The sequence below is a fragment of the Anabrus simplex genome, chromosome 9 (assembly GCF_040414725.1).
Source record: "Anabrus simplex isolate iqAnaSimp1 chromosome 9, ASM4041472v1, whole genome shotgun sequence".
In the NCBI taxonomy this organism is placed as follows: Eukaryota; Metazoa; Arthropoda; class Insecta; order Orthoptera; family Tettigoniidae; genus Anabrus; species Anabrus simplex.
The window spans coordinates 98614043-98626565 of record NC_090273.1 but is presented as its reverse complement, the minus strand read 5'-3'; the positions used below and the strand labels follow the sequence as shown (position 1 = coordinate 98626565).

The following is a 12523-nucleotide window of genomic DNA, read 5'->3' as shown; positions in this document are numbered from 1 at the left end:
GGTGTCCACCTCCACAGTATTTGTTTGCAGATAGTAAGTCATATGTGAACCAAGTTTGGTTAAGAGGTGTACCAGAACATACCAACATACGTCCATAATCTTGGTGATTTTTACATTAATTTTTACCCCTTCTCAACCTCCATTCCCACTGCAACTGAAGTATGACTTTGCGGCATCCAGAGTATCAAAGTCCAACTCAGCGACGTCGAAAACTACAGATTCGACATTAATATCAGTCTCTTTCCATTACAGTATTTTTATATTTCATCCATCCCATAGAGGTGCTTATTGTGTTTTGCCCTCACAGTAATTTTTCAGATAGTAAGTCATAAGTGTGGCAAGTTCAGTTGAGAGCTATTTTGGAACATATACACATACATCCATGATCTTGGTAATTTTGGATATTTTCTCTTTCACCCTTTCTCAACCACCATGCCAATGGGGACTGAACTTGGACTTAACGACAACTGGATTGCCAGTGTTCATCTCAGTGACCTACCAGGCAAGTTGGCCGTGCGCGTAGAGGCGCGTGGCTGTGAGCTTGCATCCGGGAGATCGTGGGTTCGAATCCCACTGTCGGCAGCCCTGAAGATGGTTTTCTGTGGTTTCCCATTTTCACACCAGGCAAATGCTGGGGCTGTACCTTAATTAAGGCCATGGCCACTTCCTTCCAACTCCTAGGCCTTTTCTATCTCATTGTCGACATAAAACCTATCTGTGTCGGTGCGACGTAAAGCCCGCAGCAAAAAAAAAAAAATCTCAGTGACCTCGGAAACTATGGATTCTATACTAATATTGGTTGTGTTCTGTAATTTTTTAATTTTATCCCCTTTCCATCACCGCCCATAAGGGGTCTTATCCCACAGTTTTCTTTGCCAAAGAATAAGTCGTAGGTGTACTATGTTTGGTTGAGAGCTATGCTGGAACATTCACATGTACATCCATAATCTCGGTCATTTTCAACAGTCTTTTGCATCCCATGTGACTTAAACGACATCCAGAGTGTCATAGTTCATCTCAGCTACCTCAAAAACTATGGATTCGACACTAATATCTGTCATTTTTGGATATTTTTACATTTCACCCCATTCCGTTAGGGGGTGCTGGGTTTATTGCCCCTACAGTAATTTCTCCAGACAGTAAGTTATCTGAGTATCAAGTTTGGTTAACAGCTATGCTGGAACAGACACACATTCATCTGTAATCTCTGTCATTTCTGACATTTTCTTTTCTCACTCCTTCTCACCCCCTATGCTGATAGGGACTGAACTTGGACTTAAACAACATCTGGAGTGTCACTATTCATATTAGTGACCCCAAAAACTATGGCTTCTATATTAATATTGGTTGTTTTGTATTATTTTTATATTTCACTCCGTTCTACCTCCACTCCTAGGGATACTAAGGGTATCTTGCCCCACAGTTTGGGTTTTTTTTTTTTTTTTTCAGATAGTAAGTCATTATGTGTGCTAAGCTTGGTTGACAGCTATGCTGGAACATACGGAACATACACACAAATAAATCCATAATCTCGGTCATTTTTGGACATTTTCTTTTTAATATCTTCTCATATCTTCTCACCCCTTATGCGTGATTGGGGCTGAACATTGGTTAAACGGCATCCAGAGTGTCACTGTTCATCTAAAAACTATAGATTTGATTATTTTATATACCACTCCTACCCACTCCCATCCCTAGGAGTGCTAGTAGTGACTTCCCTCCACAGTATTTGTCTCTAGATAGTAAGTCATAAGTGTACCAAGAGTGGTTGAAATTGCTCCAGTGGTTTAGGAGATGATGTTGAAATTATACTTATATTATATCTTTTTTAAAATTATTATACGCCCACATTGGAGCACTTCAATCAGTCCGACTTATTGGTTGAACGGTCAGCGCACTGCCCTTTGGTTCAGAGGGTCCCAGGTTCGATTCCTGGCCAGGTCGGGGATTTTAATTGCTTCTGATTAATTCTTCTTGGGGACTGGGTATTTGTGTATGTCCCAACTAAGGTTGCCACTTTTTGATAGAAGAAATAAGGACATTTACCTAAAATTATGGGTTTTTTTCACAGCAATAAGGGACAGTTCATAAATACTAGAAAATCAAATGTTAAGTACCAGTTTTAATCTACATATATGTAATATATATGTCCCGACTGACTGACTGATTCATCATCGCCGAGCCAAAACTACTGAACATAAAGAAATTAAATTTTGAGGATACATTTATATTTCAATGTAGGTGCTCACTAAGGGACGATTCTTGGATATTCCGTCACTAAGGGGGAGAAAAGGGGAGTGAATTTTTAAAACGTGTGTATGTAAATCTCAAAAACTTAACAGTTTAAAGATGTGAAATTTGGTGTTTGGAATCTTCCTTAAAAATAAGGAAACATGCATTTTTTTGTTTTCAGAAAATCCTCTTAAGGGGTGTGAAAAAAGGTGAAAAAGAGGTTGAGTACCTTTTATGAGGATATATCTCAAAAACTGAAGATGTTACAGGCTTGAAAATTGGTATTTGAATTCTTCTTTAAAAATAAAGAAACATGTATTTTTTGTTTTGGGAAAATCTTCTTAAGAGGGGGTAAACAGGAGTCACAAATGGGGTGATTTTTAAAATGAGTATATCTAAGATATATCTCAAAAATATAACATGTTACAGATGTGAAAATTGGTATTTGGAATCACCTGTAAAAGTACAGGAACGCACATAATTTGTTTTCTGAAAATCCATTTAAGGGGAAGTGTTAAAGGGGCTGAATTTTTAAAATGAGCAATCTGTATTATATCTCAAAAACTGAACATATTACAGAAGTGAAAATTGTTATTTTTATTATCTTTTAAAAACAAAGTAACACATTTTTTGTTTTCAGAAAAAACACTAGGGGTGGGGGCTGGGAAAGGGTAGAATTATTTTGATTAGGATGCTGATATCTCCAAAACTGAAGATATTACAGACGTGAAAATTGGTATTTGGAATCTTCTTTAAAAATAAAGAAACATGTATTCTTTTGTTTTTGGAAAATCCACTTAAGGGGGTGGGGTGGGTGAAAAGAACTGAAGAAGGTGTTTAATTATTTTTATGAGAATACTTATATATCAAATACTGAAGAGGTTACATATGTGAAAATTGGTATTTGGATTTCCTGTAAGAGTAAAGGAACATGCATACTTTTTTTTTTTTTTGAAAATCCACTTAAGGGGAAGTATTAAAGGGGGTGAATTTTTAAAATGAGCATTTCTACAGTATATCAAAAGAACTTACCACATATTACAGACATGAATATTGGTATTTTTAATCTCTTTTAAAAATAAAGTAGCACGTATTTTTTGTTTTCGGAAAAGAAGCACTTTGTGGGGGGGGGGGGGGGGGTAAATGACTGAAAATGGGTTGAATTATTTTTATTTGGATGATGGTATCTGCAAAACTGAATATATTACAGACATGAAAAGTGGTATTTGGAATCTCCTTTAAAAACAAAGGAACACATATTTTTTGTTTTCGGAAAATCCAATTAAAGGGGGTGGGGGAAGATAAATGAATTGAAAAATGAGTTGAATTCTTTGTTTGAGGATATTTATATCTCAAAAACGAAGGATGTTATGGACAAGAAAATTGGTATTTGGAATCTCCTTTAATAATAAAGACACACATATTTTGTTGCGGTGGAGGGGATGGTGGAATCAACTTAACGGGGTGTAAAATGAGTTGAATTATTTTCATGAGGATACAAATAAGAAGTGGACTTAAAACAATACACCCCTAAGGGTATTTTGTCTGGGGGTGAGGAATGATAACAAAAATATGCATTTATATGTAATCGTTTGAATTATGAAGTTAGAATTACAATTGATATCCTAGGCATTAAATAACAGAAGGTTTGAAACAAATTTAACCACTCAGAGAGTTAAATGGGGGTTAAGATCCGAAAACAAATATAATCATTCCTTCCTCCAAAATGGTTTAACGTATGAAAACAAAAATTCCAAATTCAAATCCTAGGTGTGAAATAGGAAATATTTTTTAACGTTCCAGCCCTAAAGTGTTAAATGAGGTAGGCTCCATAAACAAAATTATTCATTGCTCCAAAACTGTTTGACGTACAAAGTTGTAATTTTATGATAAGGGTGTTCTTTTATGGCCTAGGTGTAAAATATTGTATACTTAAAAACATTTCTCCCCTAAGGGTTTAGAAGGTGGTTGACCCTCAAAAACGCAACATCCACTCTTCCAAAACCCTTTCAGGCACTAACTTATTTTTTTAATGAAAGTTGGTCTTCTGTACTCTAGATGTTAATAAATATTTAAAAACATTCACCCCTTAAGGAGTATTCATTCCTCCATTACTATTCGACATCGTACAAAATGAAAATTTCACAGGTTGCTCGCTTTTACATCCCAGATTTTAAATAAGACAGGGTTTAAAACATTCAAATTCTTCCGTATGGGGTTCAAATGAGTGTTAGATCATAAAATAAATAATCATTCCCCCAAATGTTTGACGTACAAACTGAGGGCATATTTTACAGGCTTAGCTGACAGTGGACTCCCCAAAATGTAATACTTGGAAAAATAATTTTCAGTTTAAAGCCGTAGCGAAGCATGGGTATCTTGCTATATAGACATATTCCAGTATATATATTTCCGTTCATGTTGTGTGTTGTAAATCAGCTGTTTGAATTCGTAGCAGTTTGGCACCACAGTCTGACTTCCGGTTAACTGTCAAGTCGAAACTCATAAAAACGGAACTATAACTACCACCCTTTTAACAATACATACAGTACAATGTATCTGAAATCTTAACACTGATGTTCTCGATGAGCTTTGATAACTTCACAATTTATGTAGATTTAGTCTCAAACAGCATGAACAATCATGTTAGAAATTGGAATGGAAGACCTACAGAAGTACGCAGCAGAAGACAAGGTAAATAACTCAGGATGCTTAGCTTTAACAGCAAATTGTGAGACATCACAAGATTTCCTTCTTCTGAGGCTCCAAAGGGAAATAAATCATGGAGCTACTTTGAACTTCAATGGCACCCAAATCAAATACAGATTGTAAAATCATCATCATCATTATCTAAAGGCTTCGCCTTGTCGCTGCAACCATTGATCTCTTCTCTCTGCGATCCTTTTCATCTCTCCATAACTTTGGCATCCCATCATCTCAACTACCTCTTCAATGATCTTCTTCCGTGGTTTTCCCTCTGCCTTTCTTTCCCATCACCTTGCCTTCGAAGTTATTATGAAGTTATTATGCCGGAGAATGTGACCGAAAACTGATGTTTTTCTCCTTTTTATCATTGTTATTAAATGTCTCTGGGTGTTTATTTCTCTAAGCACTGCTTCATTAGTTTTCTTCTCAATCCAGCTAGTTCTTGAGATTTTAAAATATTTAGACAAAAAAAAAAAAAGACAAATGCTTGTGTTTACAGGATAACAGTTCATAATAAGGGACGCAAAATTTCCACCTCAAATACGGGGTGTACCATACAATATGGGGCAGGTGGCAACCCTAGTCCCAACACTCTTCTCTTCATATTCACACAACACACCACACTACCAGCCACCACAAAAACACGCAATAGTGATTACATCCCTCCATATAGGGTTGATGTCAGGAAGGGCATTCGGCCGTAAAACAGGACCAAATCCACATGTGTGGCGCAGTTTACACCCGCGACCCCACAGGTGTTGGAAAAGGGTGGAAGACGAAGAAGAAGATTGGAGCACTTTAATCAATCCATATACATTTAAGTCTTAAGTGTATTAACTGCAAATTTGGCTTATGATTTTTTCTCCTGCTCCCAGAACTTCTTCGTTCTTTCTGACCAGGCTGCCCTTTCTTCATCATTTATGGTGTACTGTTTGTGAGTAAATGTTTTTAGTTTAAGTCTCAAGTCTCTGTTTCTCAGGATCCTTTTCTTTTCTCAGTCTTCAATTTGCTGCATTGTTAAGCCTAACTCATCTAAATCATATTGGACTTCTTTGAACCAACTATTCTTGGTTTTACTTTTCTAAAAGTAGTTGAAAAGATGTTTTGGTACCCTGGTTTCTGGTAGTCTTGATATGTGGCAGAAATATGCAACCCTCCTTTTCTGCATTGTGTCTATTATTGACTCAATTTCCTGCTATACAACTTCATTAGGTAATAATCACCATTGTCCATCTACTTGGTGTTTTTTAAAAATGATTGTTCTAAGGATTCTTCTTTCTGCCTTTTGTAATTTATCTGTTGCTGCTATTTTTGCTGTTGGCTTTACGTCGCACCGACACAGATAGGCCTTATGGCGACGATGGGACAGGAAAGGGCTAGGCCTGGGAAGGAAGCGGCCGTGGACTTAATTAAGGTGCAGCCCCAGCATTTGCCTGGTGTGAAAATGGGAAACAACGGAAAACCATCTTCAGGGCTGCCGATAGTGGGGTTCAAACCCACTATCTCCTGAAAAATGGATACTGGCAGCACTTAAGCGACTGCAGCTATCGAGCTCAGTGTATCTGTTGATTGATTTGGTGTTCAAACTCAATAGTGTTTCAATAGCACAAGTAGCTTCAGGTTTAATAATGGAGTTGTAGTGTTTGAATTTTGCATTTATTGAGGGAGATTTCTTTCTGTAGGTTGGCCAAGTGATATACTGTGCTTGATTCAATTTAGTTGTTCTATTTTCTACTGATACTTTCTCATTTAAGTTCCAAGAAATAATCCCCCCCAAGATACTTGAGTTATAATTAGGATATGCCTAAATGCAGTTTAATTGTAGTGTAGTTATTTTATTGGTTAGGAGCTTGCCTGCTTTATGGTTTTGCAATCTTTGTGTAGTATAAAGTATTTCTTTCCTTTAATCTTTTGAAACAGAGAATATATTATTTTATTTTTATTGATATTTTCGTGATATTTCATATTTCTGTGAAGAAATGCAGAAAGGAAGAAATGTGAGGAATGCAGGTGTAGGGACTGTGGGTGTAAGCAGGTATTAAGGAGTATGAGGAAAAAGAGAGTTTGAGGGAGATAATTAGGCTTCTAATGGAGGACAGGAGTGAATGTACAGGGTACAGGAAGTAGACAAGAGGAGGTGGGAACGAAGAGGAGTTTAAAAGTCAGGTGGGCCAATATTTTAACATACATACATACATACATTATCATTATAGACTGTTATGCCTTTCAGCATTCAGTCTGCAAGCCTCTGAGAATTTACTGAACATCGCCACAATCCTCGATTTGCAACTATACCTCTATAGTTCTATACCTCTTATCTTTTTTTTTTTTTTTTTTTGCTATGGGTTTTACGTCGCACCGACACAGAAAGGTCTTATGGCGACGATGGGATAGGAAAGGCCTAGGAGTTGGAAGGAAGCGGCCGTGGCCTTAATTAAGGTACAGCCCCAGCATTTGCCTGGTGTGAAAATGGGAAACCACGGAAAACCATTTTCAAGGCTGCCGATAGTGGGATTCGAACCTATTATCTCCCGGATGCAAGCTCACAGCCGCGTGCCTCTACGCGCACGACCAACTCGCCCGGTCCTCTTATCTTTAAATCGTTAGAAACTGAGTCTAACCATCGTCATCTTGGTCTCCCTCTACTTCTCTTACCCTCCATAGCAGAGTCCATTATTCTCCTAGGTAACCTATCCTCCTCCATTCGCCTCACATGACCCCACCACCGAAGCCGGTTTATGCGTACAGCTTCATCCATCGAGTTCAATCCTAAATTAGCCTTCATCGCCTCATTCCGAATACCCTCCTGCCATTGTTCCCACCTTTTGTACCAGCAATCATTCTTGCTACATTCATGTCTGTTACTTCTAACTTATGAATAAGATATCCTGAGTCCACCCAGCTTTTGCTCCCATAAAGCAAAGTTGGTCTGAAAACAGACCGATGTAAAGATAGTTTCGACTGGGAGTTGACTTCCTTCTTACAGAATACTGCTGATCGCAACTGCGAGCTCACTGCGTTGGCTTTACTACACCTAGATTCAATCTCACTTACTATATTACCAACCTGGGAGAACATACAACTAAATACTTGAAATTATCGACCTGTTCTAGCTTTGTATCACCAATCTGACATTCATTTCTGTTGAATTTCTTATCTACTGACATCAATTTAGTCTTTGAGAGGCTAATTTTCATACCATACTCATTGCACCTATTTTCAAGTTCCAAGATATTAGACTGCAGGCTTTCGGCACAGTCTGCCATTAAGACCAAGTCGTCAGCATAGGCCAAACTGCTTACTACATTTCCACCTAACTGAATCCCTCAATGCCATTTTATACCTTTCAGCAGATGATCCGTGTAAACTATGAACAGCAAAGGTGAAAGATTACAGCCTTGTCTAACCCCTGTAAGTACCCTGAACCCAAAACTCATTCTACCATCAATTCTCCCTGAAGCCCAATTGTCAACATAAATGCCTTTGATTCATTTTAATAATCTACCTTTAATTCCATAGTCCCCCAGTATAGTGAATATCTTTTTCCTTGGTACCCTGTCATATGCTTTCTCTAGATCTACGAAACATAAACACAACTGCCTATTCCTCTCGTAGCAATTTTCAATTACCTGGCACATACTGAAAATCTGATCCTGACAGCCTCTCTGTGGTCTGAAACCACACTGGTTTTCATCCAACTTCCTCTCAACGACTGATCGCACCCTCCCTTCCAAGATACCAGTGAATACTTTGCCTGGTATACTAATCAATGAGATACCTCGATAGTTGTTGCAATCCTTCCTGTTCCCTTGCTTATAGACAGGTGCAATTACTGCTTTTGTCCAATCTGAAGGTACCTTACCAACACTCCACGCTAATTTTACTACTCTATGAAGCCATTTCATCCCTGCCTTCCCACTATACTTCACCATTTCAGGTCTAATTTCATCTATTCCTGCTGCCTTATGACAATGGAGTTTATTTACCATCCTTTCCACTTCCTCAAGCATAATTTCACCAACATCATTTTCCTCCTCCCCATGAGCTTGGGTGTTCGCAACACCACCATGATGATTTCCTTTTACATTGAGAAGATGTTCAAAATATTCCCTCCACCTCTCCAGTGATTCCCTGGGATCTATTATGAGTTCACCTGAATTACTCAAAACACTGTTCATTTTGTTTTTCCCTCCCTTCCTAAGATTCTTTATTACTGTCCAGAAAGGTTTCCCTGCTGCTTGACCTAGCCTTTCCAGGTTATTACCAAAATCTTCCCATGACTTCTTTTTGGATTCAACAGCTAATTGCATCGCTCTGTTTCTTTCATCTACGTACAAATCCCTGTTGGCCTCAGCCCTTGTTTGGAGCCATTTCTGATAAGCCTTCTTTTTACATTTACAGGCTGCTCTCACTTCATCATTCCACCAAGATGTTCGCCTTTTCCCATCTTTACACACAGTTGTTCCTAGGCATTCCCTTGCTGTTTCTACTACAGCATCCCTGTATGCCACCCATTCACTTTCTATATCCTGAACCTGCTTACCGTCTACTGTTTGAAACTTCTCACTGATCATATCCATGTACTTCTGTCCAATTTCCTCATCCTGGAGATTTTCCTACCCTTATTCGTTTGCAGACAGATTTCACTTTCTCTACCCTAGGCCTAGAGATACTTAGTTCACTACAGATCAGATAGTGGTCTGTGTCATCGAAAAATCCGTGAAAAACTCGTACATTCGTAACAGATTTCCTGAATTCAAAGTCTGTTAAGATATAGTCTATTATGGATCTGGTACCCCTAGCCTCCCATGTGTAGCGGTGAATAGCCTTATGCTTGAAGAATGTATTCGTAACAGCTAAACCCATACTAGCACAGAAGTCCAGCAAATGCTTCCCATTCCCATTAGCTTCCATATCTTCCCCACATTTACCAATCACCCTTTCGTATCCTTCAGTTCTATTCCCAACTCTCGCATTGAAATCGCCCGTTAGCACTATTCTGTCCTTGCTGTTGACCCTGACCACGATGTCACTCAATGCTTCATAAAACTTGTCAACTTCATCTTCATCTGCACCCTCACATGGTGAATACACGGACGCAATTATTGTCCTAATTCCTCCAACTGACAAATCTACCCACATCATTCGCTCATTTACGTGCCTAACAGAAACTATGTTGCGTGCAATGGTATTCCTGATAAAGAGCCCTACCCCAGACTCTGCCCTTCCCTTTCTAACACCCGTCAAGTACACTTTATAATCTCCTATCTCTTCCTCATTATCTCCCCTTACCCAAATTTCACTTACTCCTAGCACATCCAGATGCATCCTCAGCCAGTTCTACCTTCTTTCTTCCATAAGCCCCATTAATATTGATAGCTCCCCATCAAATTCCATTTCGTTCGCCAAGTTGTTTCCAAGGAGTCCCTCGCCTGTCAAATGGGAGTGGGACTCCATTACTCCCATAGGTCCGAGGCTTGCTTAAAATGTTCTAAGCTCGGTAAATTCATGAAGCAGGATGCTACCCTACTTGCACATAGTCCAAGTGAGGATCTCTCCTCTAATGGGTTATGGACCACCGGTGAATTGTATAGTCCTAGCCACCTGAGCACAAGGAGGGCCATGACTCAGAATATATCCGAGATGCCCACTCCCATTCCATAGGAACTGGTATCCTGACTCTCAGGACCACTTACTAGGCCACTCAGCGTTGCCCATGGTTCACGAACATGAACCATCTAATATTTTAAGGGGAAAGAAATTGAGGGCAAAAAGATCTAGTCAGAGGAAGAGTTCAGGAGAGCTATCAGTGAAGAATCAGTATGAGTCACTGCTGGTAGAACACCAGAGGGAAGATGAGTTACTGGGAAATGTTACAAAAGAGGGAGAAGGTAAGGGGAAAGAGAAAGGTAGGAAAGTGGAACACAGAGTAAAAGATAGGGAGAAGGAGGTGGAACAGGGTCATAAAAGGGAGAATAGAGTGGGGGAAATAGGTTCTGAAGCTGCCAGGGGAGATAAGGGAGACCAGGAGGGGAGAATATCTAATGAGGTGGGTGGGAGAGGCTCTGGTCATGGGAGACTCTATTGTTAGGTATGTATAGAAAGTGTGTGGTGGGAAGGGAACCAGGATAGAATGTTATCCAGGTATTAGGTTATGACAAATGTTAAGGAAAGTAGAAGGAAAGGAGAAAATGGTGGTCACGTTGGTACCAACTATGTAAGGCAAGAAGGAATATTCGGGACATGTGGGATCTGGTTATGGCAGCGCAAGAGAAGTTTAAGGGTGTAGAGATTGTTATCAGTGGGCTACTGTGTAGGAAAGAAACTGAATGGAAGGAGATTGTTTGGATGCAAAGGAAATGCCATAACGAAGTGGCTGATTGAGGCTCAGGAAAGTTCTTGATGGCTTCTACCGTTGATGGAAGTGGTTTCAGACCATCTTGATTTATCGAGTAACCCAAGAACTGTATTTCCTCTCCACCAACGTTGCCTTTTGCAACATTAACACAGAGACCAAAATCATCAAGTCCCTCAAAAACAATGTGAAAATGGTGCTGGTGTGTTTCTTCATCAGGTGAAGCAACGAGTATGTCGTCTAAGTAACAGAAAATAAAGTAACACAGTGTTGATAATTCTTTGAAAGGTTTGAGCAGCATTTTTCAATCCAAATGTCATGAATGGGAATTCAAAGAGCCACAATGGAGTGACGATGGCTGTTTTAAGAAATGTCGGCTTCATAGATAGGTATTTGTTGGTAAGCACAGGTCAAGTCAATAGATGAAAAGATCTTGGGTGCTGACAATACATGGCTGCAATCAGTAAGGAAGGGTAGAGGATATCTATCAGTGACTGTAATACTGTTGAGGGCCCTGTAATCACCACACAGTCTCCAATCATCAGGCTTCTTTTCTGTTAGATGTCTGGGACTAGATCAGGTACTGTTGGAAGATCTGCATAAGCCTAAGCCCTGTTTGAGCATATATTCAAATTCTTGTCACGCTGCTTTCATCTTCTCAGTTGTGGTTCATAATTTTCCATAGTCTCTACGAGTGGTGGAGGTGGTGATGATAGTTTTTTTTTTTTTTTGCTACTTGCTTTACGTCGCACCGACACAGATAGGTCTTATGGCGACGAAATGATAGTTTTAAGAGGAAGTAGAACTGGGCAACGATCCTCTATAAATAATGAGGGAAAAATGGAAGGGATCCAAAACTTTGAAAAATGAAGGTATCAGCCAAAGAAAGACAAGGTGGTGGTGATGATTATTGTTTTAAGAGGTAGTACAACTAGGCAACCATCCTCTATTAACACTAATCAGAGGGTAAAAATGGAAGGGATCTGACACTTCAAAAAATGAAGCCAAAGAAAGACAGGGGCCAAGAAGTGCGTGAAAATTAAAGACTCCCTAGGCCTTGTAAACCTAATTGCATCAGGATCGGGAAAAAAACAGAGCTGACCAAGGGAGCTTTGCTGTAACTACACGGCCCAACAATGTTGATAATTTGTGCATTTGGTCAGCGAACTCTACTCATGTGCTTGGCATCAGTTGTTCCAATTGACTTGAACTGTGATCATGTCGCCTGAT

The 12523-nt window shown here is 39.3% G+C and overlaps 1 protein-coding gene across 1 annotated transcript in view; it reads left to right on the top strand.

Annotated features, from left to right (window-relative positions):
• The window catches only part of LOC136881247 (venom protease), an 84104-nt gene that overhangs the window by 69918 nt on the left and 1663 nt on the right, over window positions 1-12523 (top strand). The window lies entirely within an intron of this gene.